Source organism: Octopus sinensis, linkage group LG3, assembly GCF_006345805.1.
Source record: "Octopus sinensis linkage group LG3, ASM634580v1, whole genome shotgun sequence".
NCBI classification, from domain to species: domain Eukaryota; kingdom Metazoa; phylum Mollusca; class Cephalopoda; order Octopoda; family Octopodidae; genus Octopus; species Octopus sinensis.
The window spans coordinates 161948006-161961843 of record NC_042999.1 but is presented as its reverse complement, the minus strand read 5'-3'; the positions used below and the strand labels follow the sequence as shown (position 1 = coordinate 161961843).

Genomic DNA, 13838 nt, shown 5'->3' with positions numbered 1-13838 from the left:
TATATATATATATATATATATATCTCCTTGTTTCTCTCCGTGTTTCTTTTCTGTGTATCTTTCTGTTGAAGAGCGTAGGCTCGAAATGTAAAAGACTTGTTTTATTTATATTCCTGAGCGCCATACTAATACAATTGTTTGTTTGTACTCCACCTGCCTTCGTCTTTTGTTTATTTTCATAAAGCTTCCCATTATATATATATATATAAGGATAAGTATATTGAAAGGGGTCTGTGGGAAAACTCATTTAAATAAAAGGGGTCCTTGGTAGTGAAAAGGTTGGTAACTATTGTGCTACAGCCTCAGGCTGACCAAAGCCTTGTGAGTTAATTTGGCAGATGGAAACTGAAAAAACCTCATTGTATATGTGTATGTGTGTCGCACATACTTAAAAAATAAGCACTGTGGTTGATTCGTTCAATTAAAATTCAAGGTGGTGCTCCAGCATGGTTGCATCTAATAACTGAAACAAGTAAAAGAACAAAAAAAATATATGAGCGTGTGTGCATATCTACGTGTGTATGCGTGTGTGTATGTATATATATATACACACACACACATACAGGCATGGATAGGCACATCTATATCCTAGAGGTGACCAAAGCCTTGTGAGTAGATTTTGTTGAGGGAAACTGAAAGGAGACTATATGTATGTGTGTGTGTTAGCTTTCTCCTTGCCTTGACATTGAGCAATGATAGTAGGTAAGTGCCACTGTCATGCAAAAGGTGTTCTTTGATTTCCAGTCCTCCATATAAACCTGTATGGGCATGGCGAAATATTACTTGCACATAGTTAAGGGTTGGTGACAGGAAGGGCATCTAGCCATACAAAACCTGTTTGGCCCATGCGAGCACGGAAAAATGGAGGTTTCATATATATATATATATATGTTTCACATAATGGGTCTGTGTGTATGTATGTGTGCATATATATATATTATAAGGTGGCGAGCTGGCAGAAACGTTAGCGCGCCGGGCGAAATGCTTAGCGATATTTCGTCTGTCGTTACTTTCTGAGTTCAAATTCCGCCGAGGTCGACTTTGCCTTTCATCCTTTCGGGGTCGATAAATAAAGTACCGGTTTCGCACTGGGATCGATGTAATCGACTCAATCCCTTTGTTTGTCCTTGTTTGTCTCCTCTATGTTTGGTCCCTTGTGGGTAGTATATATATATATATATATATACACACACACATTTTGTGGGCGATATTTTCGTTACGTATGTATCTGATTCTCTAAGTGCTTCGATTCTATGTATATAAATATATTTACTCAATTGCTGTCGCATTTAGCAATAGTTTCTCTCATTGTTTTGATACACCATTTTCTATCATCGATAAAACTGTTGGCACTTTTGACGACATGCTAATCATAATAATAATAATAATAATGCGCTGTTTATCTTGATATGAAGTCACCATGTCATGCACATATGGTTGTGATGCATGTGTCTGGTGTGTACCCTTATCAGACAGGTAGTCAAGATGGGTATGTTAGACTTGTATAGTTGTACTCCACTGTTACTTTTATGGCATGCGCTACTCTCTCACTTGATAATAAATAAATGAAGTTAATAGACATCAATACTTTTGTCGATAAGTCTCAACTGGATACTAAATGAAGTAACAAAACAAGATAGGAAATCAAAATGACTGCATTTTCTATGAATTCAGGAAGACGGGAAGCTTTTTATGAGAAAACTACTATGCAATATACAGCAAACTGCTACAAAAATATCTAGTACAGAATAATAGAAAACTAATACAAAGCAAAAAATAAGACAAGTTTCCTGTCTTCAAAATAGAAGCTGAAATGACAGACAGTTGAAGATAAAGGAGAAACAGAAATTGTGAAAAAGTTGAAAGCAAAGCTAAAAATAGGGCTACAGAAAAGTCCCTAACAAAACGCTGAAGGGGGTGGAACTGGAAGAAAAATACCAAAAATCCCTGAGAAACGCAGAACATAGAAGCTGACTAAAGAATTCTTGACTGCAGCATAGGATCAAGGCCTCCTCACCAGAAATTACTATGAATATGTAATGAAGCAGAATACATTCACTGCAGAACGTGTGGAAATCTAGAACAATGAAACAAATTGTCTCTGTTTGTCTGGTCTTAGCGAAGAAAGAATATATCTCCAACTCGGTTAGTTGTGACTTCCACACACTAGAAGTCATGGTATCATAATAAAATATGAACAGAGAAGAAGTGGTATAAAAAGACTGAAGGAGACAGTTTCAGGGAGTGATAAAGTGAGTATATTCTGCAATATAGTAATAACTCACACAGCCAGGAACAAGAGAAAATGGTAGGCCTTCAAATGGAAGTATCTGCCCCAACAGATAATTATGAGTCACACCCAAAAAAAACAATGGAAAAATTATGCAACTATAAAGATTTTGTAAAAGAAATAACCTGAATGTTGAGACTGAAAACAGAAACAATCTATAGTCCTGTTTAGAAATTATTAAAAAATAAAAAAAAAACATTACAAATCCATTACCAAAACTCAAGGACTTAGAAAATACACAGTGTACAAGACAGTTGCACTACAAGGTCCTGGGCAAATATTAGGGTAATGAAAAAAAAAAAAATCAAACTAAAACGCTGCACAAACCCGAGCCACACAGAGAGATATTTGGTAGTTCACTGCAAAATGTATCTGTATTGTTGAAAAGCCTTGCTTATATTGCGTACTTTCAAGTACGTAATATATTTAAGATTACTGAATAATAATAATTGTTTCTAATTTGAATATAAGGTCAACAAAGTTGATGGGATGGAGTTATTTATTCCAGTACTTGAATGGTACGTTATTTTGTCGATCTCGAAGGGATGAAAAGAAAAGAGGATCTCTGCAGGGTTTGAACTGAGAACGTAAAAAGCCAGAACAAGCACCGCGGGGCATTCTGTCCGACGACCTTAACCGTCTCGGACGATTCGCCGCATAATAGTTCTTTCTACTCTTGGCACAAGGTTTGAAATTTTGTAGGAGGAGGCTAGTCGATTACATCGAACCCAGTACTTGCCCATATTTTATTTATCGATCCCATAAGAATATAAGGCTGAGATTTGAACTTGGACATTGAATAAGAAATAACGCTGAGTATTTTGTCCGACGGGCTCTCCCCCTCTTTCTGCACACGCACACACAGGCGCACACATACACACATGGCTGAATCGATTATGGAAAAAACAGGCATGGAAAACTAAAGCGTTAACAAGAAGTTACGTTTAGTGTTTCTCACGTCCATAGAATGTTCAGAAAGTTCCTTGCAGAGTACTTACGCTTCACATTTGTGACTTCAAATGCGGCACATGGCTCATATTACATGACCCTGACAAACCACCCTGGGCTCGCCCTTAAAATAATCCTGAGACAGACACAGAATCAGCGCGACCCTGTGTGGTCCTTAATTCTAAGACAGAAACATTGTGATCGTCTCTGAAAATGCCGAGACTGCGACGGCCCTCACAAATCTTAGGTTAACCCGAAAATATGCGGGTTGCTGCGCAGTGGGACCATACACGCATACACACGCGCGTAACATTCGTATTTGTTTATATAATTTTGTGCGTATATAACTGTCTCTGGTGTCTGTTTATCCGTACATATATAAATATGTAGTACATATACACATAAGTACATGATATCTGTATATCATGTGTAGGTTAATATCTTTCGCTTGGATGACTATTTACAGATGTATATTGTTCAATATTGAACAAACACACAATCTAAAGATATTTGTCTTTTACTACCCGCCATTGCTTCTTCACCAAACTTTTTGGCGCCCTCCGATTCTTCCCCTCTCTTCCTCCCCTCTTCCTCCCATCCTCCTTAATCCCTTCTTTCTCCTTTTCTCTTGGTCACTGATTCTGTCCCCTGCCTTCCAGCCTCTTTGATTCCCTCTCTCTCTGTCTCTCTTTCTCTCTCTCCTGCGACCTGCTGCTTCTTAAACCATTCTGTTGGCCTTCGTATCTCGACCAACATGTGTCCCCGCTACCGAAACGGTAATTATTTCTACGCCAGCTATGTTGTTGTTGTGTTTTTGTCTCATTTGGTCTAAAGTCGTATGACAACCATCGTTATATATGTTTTGTTTATTCATTACTGTTTTCAATTTCGTTTTCGTCTCTTGTATTCACATCCGTCTTGTGCGTTCACATCCTGTCTTCTACCAAGAAATCTAATGCTTACAGCTTAGTTTTTTTCTTGGCTGGCCGAGTTGGAGCAAATATCAGAATTGAACAGCCGAAATTTGCTATGATGATTCGGTGTCTGACTGAAGATTGAAGGCTTCGAATGATTTGTCTGTGTTCCGTGTTCGTCCCTTCCTGTATTTCACGTTCATTATATAAAAAACATTCATTCTTATATTATTGCGGCGTTACGTGCACCCCCCGTTTGTTTGTCCATTTTAAACCCTGCACGACTTCTATACACACTGTCTTTTACTACCCGCCATTGCTTCTTCACCAAACTTTTTGCGCCCTCCGATTCTTCCCCTCTCTTCCTCCCCTCTTCCTCCCATCCTCCTTAATCCCTTCTTCTCTCTTTTCTCTTGGTCACTGATTCTGTCCCCTGCCTTCCAGCCTCTTTGATTCCCTCTCTCTCTGTCTCTCTTTCTCTCTCTCCTGGACCTGCTGCTTCTTAAACCATTCTGTTGGCCTTCGTATCTCGACCAACATGTGTCCCCGCTACCGAAACGGTAATTATTTCTACGCCAGCTATGTTGTTGTTGTGTTTTTGTCTCATTTGGTCTAAAGTCGTATGACAACCATCGTTATATATGTTTTGTTTATTCATTACTGTTTTCAATTTCGTTTTCGTCTCTTGTATTCACATCCGTCTTGTGCGTTCACATTCCTGTCTTCTACCAAAAATCTAATGCTTACAGCTTAGTTTTTTTCTTGGGGCTGGCCGAGTTGGAGCAAATATCAGAATTGAACAGCCGAAATTTGCTATGATGATTCGGTGTCTGACTGAAGATTGAAGGCTTCGAATGATTTGTCTGTGTTCCGTGTTCGTCCCTTCCTGTATTTCACGTTCATTATATATAAAAACATTCATTCATTTATATATATATATATATATATATATATATATATATATATATATATAGACACACATTCAGATATAAATCAACCGATAAAATCTGTCGCTGCGAACATGAGGGAATAAAGTGTGAGTGTGTGCGTGCGTTTTGAGAAAGATAGTCAATAAAGGTAAATCTTTTTTCATTCATTCCAAGCCGAGTTATCACTGTTGCTACTTCGCATATATATAAACACCCATACACTTTCTCTTTCTCTTCTCATCGCAGCTCAGGTAGCTGTGTGCAAATGTATACAAACAATACCAACAGACGTAGAATATGTTTGTGGAAAGATTGACAGACGAAGAGGAAGGAGGTGGAAATAAACTGAGCGATGGAAGAAGCGATATAGCGTGGAAAAAGATCCACAGATTAACTATTAATGAATGAAATATGTGCGTGTATTTAAAAACAAACAAATACGTACATTATATAAACACAGAAATACATATACAAATGAGTGTATTTGTTGGGTGAGTGTTTATACGCGTGTATGTCTAAAACAAATACATGTTTACAGAGCCAACATGTTTTGGAGGTAAAAGCACAAAGTTTTAAACACATCAATTTACAATCAGACACCCACAAAGCACACACGCACAAGCAAGCAAGACGCACTTAAAAACCAACAAGTATATTTAATTAAGCAGGTTACTTACTCGACAATTGGGTATCAATCTTTCCTTAATATCCGATTAGATTAGTTCGCCCTCTCTATTTCTATAAATAAACACACACTCATATATATATATATATATATATATATATATATATAGTCTGATTTCTTAAGCGTTTTAATCAGTATTAATTACAGTATGCACACATGCCTACCTGTGTGGTGCAAACTTGTATTTTATATAGATGTGCAGCTTTTTTTCACTTGTTGTTGAGTCCAACTTAGGTGAAACCGAAACACCGTCCGAATCTCTTGACAAAGATCAACATCTGTCTGGCTGGCCTCGACGGCGTTACTCTCTTTCTTTCTCTTTCGTTTACAGTTTTTTTTCTACCACTAAATTTCCTTTCTCTCTCTCTGGCTGGCTTATATTTTCTCTCTTTCTCTGTTTAAACCAGAGTGTAGTGTTTGGTCCCGTAGGTTAGATGTGCGTATGAGTGAGTGTGGCCGTCTCATAACCATCCCAGTTTAGAATTGTCGATGAGGTAGTGATGTTGATTGTAGTTATAGTGGTTGAAAAGTGGTGGGAGAGCGTGGATAGTGGTGGTGGTGGTGGTGGTGGGAGAGTCCGAGTGGTATTGTTGGTTGCGGAGTGCTGGTGGGCGTGGAAAAGGTGTGGGTCAGTAAGAGAGGTCAGTGATTGAGAGAGCGGTAATTAGCGGTGGCGGTGATTTCGTAATGGCTGGCTGGGTTTGGAAGAGAAGGGGTTCAAGCCGAGAAAGGAGATGGCTGCATGGTCGGTTGATAAGTGCTATGAAATAATGACTGGCTCCACTGACATATTGTGGAACTGGAGCGTGTTAAACGTGATATGGTGATGCTAGACTGGCTAACGTTTAATATTAATATTTAAAAAAAAAACTGTCATCTGTTGTTCTTATGACGGTGATAGGTTTGGGTTGTCAGTGAGTGGTCGCTTAGGCGCAGCTCATGTTTGATCGAATTCATCTTCATTCTGTTCCCTTCAAACATTTTCTCTCAAAATTCTCTCTTTCTCTCTGTCACACACACACATATACACATTCATTTGTTTAGTCTCAATTCAACACTTACTGCAGACTTTGATGATCATAACCGTCCAGCTACGACTATTCTACATTTTTAAAAATCCCAGTGACGTAGCTAGGTTCAGAGCAGCCCTTCAATTGGCCACTAATCTCGGGCCCCGAAGCCTATATAGGTTTATACAAAGGACAAAAAGTGCCTCCTCTGTAAAAATGTCGCCCGGCGCAGATTCTTCCTCTTCTGATCCCACTTCAAGCTACTGTACTGAATTATCCTCCAAATTATTTTTCAAATACTATATCAAAGACTACTAAAGGTATTGCGTTCATCATTTTTAAAACAGTAGTATGTGAATTGAGGGAAATTTGGCTGCTATATCGGTATCTCAGGCAGGTCAATTGACCATGTTGTGGTTCTTTGTTCACTTGATTTGGAAAGTATCAAGTTCAACTAAACTACTTATTATTAGTTGAGCATTCTTAAGACACTTCTACTTCCAACGTAATCTTCATGCAGAATCAATTTGACAACGTTAACGAGGCTGGATTTTTCAAATACAGAAACGAAAGGGGGGAAGTCACTATTGTGAAGTAAAGTTTCTTAAACTTTTTGCCAGCCATATACAAGTACATGCAATCACTGACACACTCAGTTTATCTGAAAAATTATTACAGGTTTCTATAGTGTGTGTGTGTTTGTATGTGCGCGCGCATACACACACTGCACATTACTCGGGGAACAATTTAACATGTTCAAACAAAACTCCTCACCCACAGCTTCATACAGTTATATTTATTGTCTGACATTTATTATAACTTCTGTATTTTATACAAGTACTTGGGGTGATGTCAAATTGGCTAAAGGTTATATATATATATATATATATATATATATATATATATATATATACAATTTATAAGTAAGAGCAAAAGAAAAAATTTCTAATGCCAAAATATGCCGAAAATAGACATAACGTCAATAACCATGTAATTTATCATTACAAGCACACGCTTCGAAGAAAGCCGACAGAATTTCTAAAAATCTAAAAAATCTCGTTATTAACATATCGGACCTGATTTCAGAGTTAGTTCATAAGAAACTTCCCTTCATCAGTGATAAATGCGGCAAAGAAATAAGTGAAATACTTACTTATACCCATGGACGAAGCAAGCACTAAGTCATGAGCACAATTAAGTATCCCAAATATATCCAAAATAGAAACTCTCTAGCCCATCTCGAGACACATGTGATTCAACATAAAAAAAGTATACCTTTAAAGAATATGCCATTCAGATATTCATATACCATGGTTTCAGATTCTATATAATGCTTTTAGACCTGTTGAACTGCCTATATTACTGCTGTAAATATTTATCATTTAAAAATATTCACTGCAGATGATATTAACAGTAGTGATATCTTACTTCATGTGTGAACACTCAAATGTTTTTGCTTATATATATTTTGCACCATGTGGACCGACTTGGCACAAAACAAGCCATAACACAGGCAGACTTATAATGTGACAGGCTTAGAATTTTTATCTGTGACTCATACTGAAGAAAGTTGAGGCCCTCAGGCCAGAATCTGAAACCATGGTATATGAGTATCTGAATGGCATATTCTTTAAAGATATGCTTTTTTTAATGTCTTAATTCTTTATCCGTTTTTTTTGCCTACTGTTGTTTTTTTGTCATTTGGTGCTTTCAGGTGGTTGATTAGGAATTTAGCTCCTGTTTCTAAACAGGTCGCTGCTGTTTCCGCATCTTCATGCCTTGTGCTAACTTTAAATTTTATAGCTATATAATGGTATTAGACCTGTTGAACCGTCGATATTACTGCTGTTAATATTCTCATTTAAACATATTCACTGCAGATGATATTAACTGTTGTGATATCTTACTTTGTGTGTGAACACTCAAATGTCTTTGCTTACTTATATGCAGCATGGAATTTTGTCAGTGAACAGGTCACGGTCTCAAAGCGACAAAAATATTTTGGCAAATGAAATTTAAATGTTGAAGTGAATCTAATGGTTTTTGTGTGTTTTTAACTGGCTTATAAACACCTTCCATGCTGCAATTATATATCCTCCTCCTCATCATCATTGTTTAATGTCCATTTTCCATGCTAGCATGGGTTGGACGGTTGGACGGTTGGACCGCGGTCTGGGCAGCCAGGAGGCTGCACCAGGCTCTAGTCTGATCTGGCAGTGTTTCTACAGCTGGATGCCCTTCCTAACACCAACCACTTCGTGAGTGTAGTGGGTGTTTTTTACGTGCCACCAGCACAGGGGCCAGAGTAGGCTGGCAAACGGCCACGATCGGTTGGTACTTTTACGTGTCACCAACACGGACGCCTGTCAGGCGGCGCTGGCATCTGCCATGTTCGGACAGTGCTTTTTACGTGTCACCGGCACAGGTATCTCAACTACAATTTCCATTTGATTTTTATTTTGATGTTGGTGTTGACGTACTTGACTCAATAGGTCTCCTCGAGAACAGCGGGTCACTCTTCGATCCAAGGTTAGCACAGCAGGCTGTCCTGCGAGCCATGAACTCACTTCATTTGTTGGGTCTTCACAGTAACAGCATATCTCAGGGGTCTCGGTCTTCATCATTTCCTCTGTGAGGCCCTAAGTGCCACCAGCACAGGTATCACAACTACAATATCCATACGATTTTTATTTTGATGTTGATGAACTTGACACAATAGGTCTCCTCAAGCGCAGCAGGCCGTCCTGTAAGCCATGAACTCACTTCATTTGTCGGGTCTTCGAAGTCACAGCATATCTCCAGACCTCTCGGTCTTTCGTTATAGCCTCTGTGAGGCTCAACGTCCCATGTCTTCTTGGGTCTACCTCTGTCCCGGATTCCTTCAACTGTTTGGGAGTGGCACACACACACACATATATATATATTATACATACATATATGTGTGTGTATCTATCTATCTATCTATTTCTCTCTATATATATATAGTCTGTTTGGATGTTGAAAATGCACCTGAGTGTTAAAACATGTAGATCAAATGTTCATACAAATTCCGATATATATTCACACGGTTTCACACAGGTAGACACAATACAAGTTCAAATGTTCAATGTGAATTACAAAAATAGCAAGAAACATAATTATGTCCAAGAATCTAGTTAGGATTTGATTTGCTTCCATTTTCTGTGTTTCATTTTCAGCAAGAATTTGTTGTGCTTTGTCTACTACTTTGCCTTTGGATTGGTGTATTTCAAGCTCTTTCCTCTGAGTGAATGCATTCTCATGCACAGGGCTAGATTCGTGTTCTTGTATTTTAGGATTCAACTTCTACCAAAATTTGAAACCATCAACTGAGCAAAACTTTGAGTTTTCACTTGAATGTAGCTTACAACAAAAACAAAATCTGGCTTCTTTTGATGGATAGTATATCATCCAAGTTCTCAAGATTTTTTCCCCGTTTTGTAAAGTTCATGAAAACCAGTCTTGACAGTCTTCTAGTCTCCATCTTTCAGTTTTGTTATTTGTCCTGGATGTACAACTTCTTTGAATTCACAGCCACATATTAGGGTTTTGTTTGTGGTGTAGTTTGTGGTGGATCAGCATCATCACCATCTTCTATCTTCTTTTCAAGTTGCGCTTCATTAACAACATCCTCTCCATGACCTTCTACAGTAATACCAGTTTCATCTGGATGGTTGGGTCTGATGAGAAATTTAATCATAGCACCTTCATTTTGCCTTTCTTCTTCTCTCGTTTTTCTTGTATTTTTTTTTTTAAATACTGCATCGCTGTCCTTAATTTGCTTCATCTCAAATTATATGAGTAACTAGCAGTATCGCCCGGTGTTGCTCGGGTTTGTAAGGGAAATAACTATATAAGTATTTTTAGAGAGTTACTTCCCTTATATAATAGCGAAAAATGTATTAAAATGGAAAAAAATGATGGTAAATTTTTTTTTAAATCGTTGACTCATCGTAGACATTTTTAGAGAGTTACTTCCCTTATATAATAGCGAAAAAATGTATTAAAATGGAAAAAAATGATGGTAAATTATTTTTTAAATCGTAGACTCATCGTAGACGCACGCTAATACCCAGAAGGGCTCGATATGAATCACGACTATAAGATACCCGGTTTTGGTTAAACTGCACCGCAAAATGTGGGAGTAGTTAGGAATCTAAATCGTAGGAGACAGACACACAACTTCACTTTTATATATTAAGATATCATAAATTTATATGAATAAAACCAAATAGATTATAGACCAACCTAAAAAATAATCAACTTTCTAAATATCATCGACACACAATATTACTGTATTAACAATATTATACTGTATATTACACAATATTAACACATGATACAAGTTTACTGATGATAAATTTAAATTTTAAGGAAATTTTAATAGCTACTATACATTATTAAAGTCTATAATATTCATACTACATTTTTATTAATGATATATTAATTTAAATAAATTGTGCTGCCCACTCTTGGTACTCCACTGCTATCTCGCTCTTTAACTCTCTCCCACCTTCCTCTCCTTACTGGTTCTAGTGAGGTAGCCAAGTATCTCCTTGGTAGTAAGAGGGTTATCTTTGTCTCTCTGTTATACTCTACTCTCTCGGTTCCACTTCCTCTCTCAGCTGAGAGGTCCCTGTCTTGTGAGCTCGTGGGTGCTGGTACCACTTAAAAAGCACCTGTGCTGGTACTACATCAAAAGCACCCATGCTGTTGCCACATAAAGAACACTTGTGCTGGTACCATGTAAAAAGCACTGATGCTAGTGCCATGTAAAAATGCACTCGGTACACTGTGAAGTGGCTAGCATTAAGAAGGGCATCCAGCCATTGAAATCATGCCCAAACACACAATTAGAGAATGGTGCAGTTCTCCAGTTGGTCAGCTCCTGTCAAACTGTCCCGCCAATGCCAGCATAGAAAACAGACATTGAATGATGATGATTGAAGACAGTACTCGAGATCTAGGAGCATACAAAATATATTTCAGATTTATTAAACAAATGTCACCTTATCTAAAATCTAAACTGGATGTTCAAGTGATGATGATGGTGGGTGGTGGTGGGTGGTGGTGGTATGCGTATGAGCATAAAATGTAAATAGACCAATATCAGTCCCCCAGTTAACACTTCAATAACTCTATTGCTGGTAGCATATTTCTATATCTCTGTTTCTGAGAAACTACACACACACACACACACACACACATACATACACACATGCACTCACACACACATACACACACACGCACACACTCACACACTCACACACACACACTCACACACACATACACACACGCGCACACACTCACACATACACACATACACACACACGCACACACACACACACACAGACACACACACACACTCTCACAGTTAATGTCAGGGAATGAGGTATGTGTGTCTTCCTTTCATTCACACAGTTATAGAATTGTGTTTACCCATGTGGAGTTGTTCAAAACCACTAGAAAGTGTATTGTTTTATATGCAATTTTTGTTAGTGTTATGAACAAAAAAGTCATTGTTAATAAGTAGTAGATCATTATCATTATTAATGTTACTAAGGCAGCGACTAGCAGAATCATTATTGTGCCAGACAAAATACTTAGTAGTATTTTGTCCATCTTATGTTCTGAGTTCAAATTCTATGGAGGTCAACCTTACTTTTCATCCTTTCAGGGTCAATAAAATAACTACCAGTTGAGCACTAGGGTCAATCTAATTAACTAATCCCTTGCCTTAAATTCCAGTCATTGTGCCCATTGTAGAAAAGATTATAAATTCTGTTGAGGTCAGTTTCATGTTTAATGGTGTATTCGTTTGCACTTAGACACAATTTAAGAAATGGTCAAGTAACTAGAAACATAAAATATCCAACTTGACTAGCCAGAAAATCTTCCAGGTTTTACTCTTACTCTTTTACTTGTTTCAGTCATTTGACTGCGGCCATGCTGGAGCACCGCCTTTAGTCAAGCAAATTGACCCCGGGACTTATTCTTTGTAAGCCCAGTACTTATTCTATCGGTCTCTTTTGCCGAACTGCTAAGTGACGGGGAAGTAAACACACCAGCATCGGTTGTCAAGCAATGCTAGGGGGACAAACACACAAACACACATATATACATATATATATATATATATACATATATACGACAGGCTTCTTTCAGTTTCCGTCTACCAAATCCACTCACAAGGCATTGGTCGGCCCGGGGCTATAGCAGAAGACACTTGCCCAAGATGCCATGCAGTGGGACTGAACCCGGAACCATGTGGTTGGTTAGCAAGCTACTTACCACACAGCCACTCCTTGTATTAATCATTGTGTTTTATTATATATATTTGTATCTATTTACACGCAAATGTGTGTATTATGTATATGTGTATGTGTGTGTGTGTGTATCTTAAAAACGTTTACTACATCCTTCAATGTATTACGTAATGTCGCTTAGCCCCCTACCTTCATAATTTGTAAACATGTTCTTCATGCTTTGTGTTATCATTTCCGCTCCCTTTGTTTGCAACCCCTATTGAAATTTCATAGTTTGTATCTCTTTGGCTCCTTATGGCTAAAGAATATATTATTATTATTATTATTATTATTATTATTATTATTATTATTGAGTGAGAGAGCAGTGCATGCCATCAAAGTGACACTGGGGTACAAATATACGAAGCCCAGTATACCCATCATGACTACCCGTCTGATAAGGGTACACCAGGCACATGCATCACAACCATATGTGCGCGACATGGTGATCTCATAACAAGATAAACAGTGCATGACCTTGCGGGTGGGGCCCAGTTAGAATTTTCTTCTGGTTGGGTAACCCATCCCGATCAAAAGGTCCCTGATTAAGGGTTGTTTAAGGATGTTGAATGAAACACCCATGTTTCCAGAGGTGAATCATTCAAACTCCAAAGAATCCCTCTCAACACATGGCTATGATGCTCCCCCACTACTTCTGCTCGTGATCAGAGATGCACATATCGCCAGCCACTAAGGGGCATGCTCAACTGGTTAAGGTCAAACAACTGACAAGCAAATC

General features: G+C 38.1%; 1 protein-coding gene and 1 long non-coding RNA gene across 2 annotated transcripts in view; one reads left to right on the top strand and one right to left on the bottom strand.

Moving 5' to 3' along the window:
• LOC118762652 overlaps positions 1-6959 on the bottom strand; it is a 48417-nt gene extending 41458 nt beyond the window's left edge. Inside the window, exon 1 of the long non-coding RNA XR_004998417.1 lies at positions 5759-6959. This is a non-coding gene — a long non-coding RNA (uncharacterized LOC118762652). The remainder of the gene's footprint in view (positions 1-5758) is intronic.
• LOC115209582 (zinc finger CCCH-type with G patch domain-containing protein) overlaps positions 1-13838 on the top strand; it is a 231482-nt gene that overhangs the window by 137859 nt on the left and 79785 nt on the right. The gene's annotated exons all lie outside the window — the stretch shown is intronic.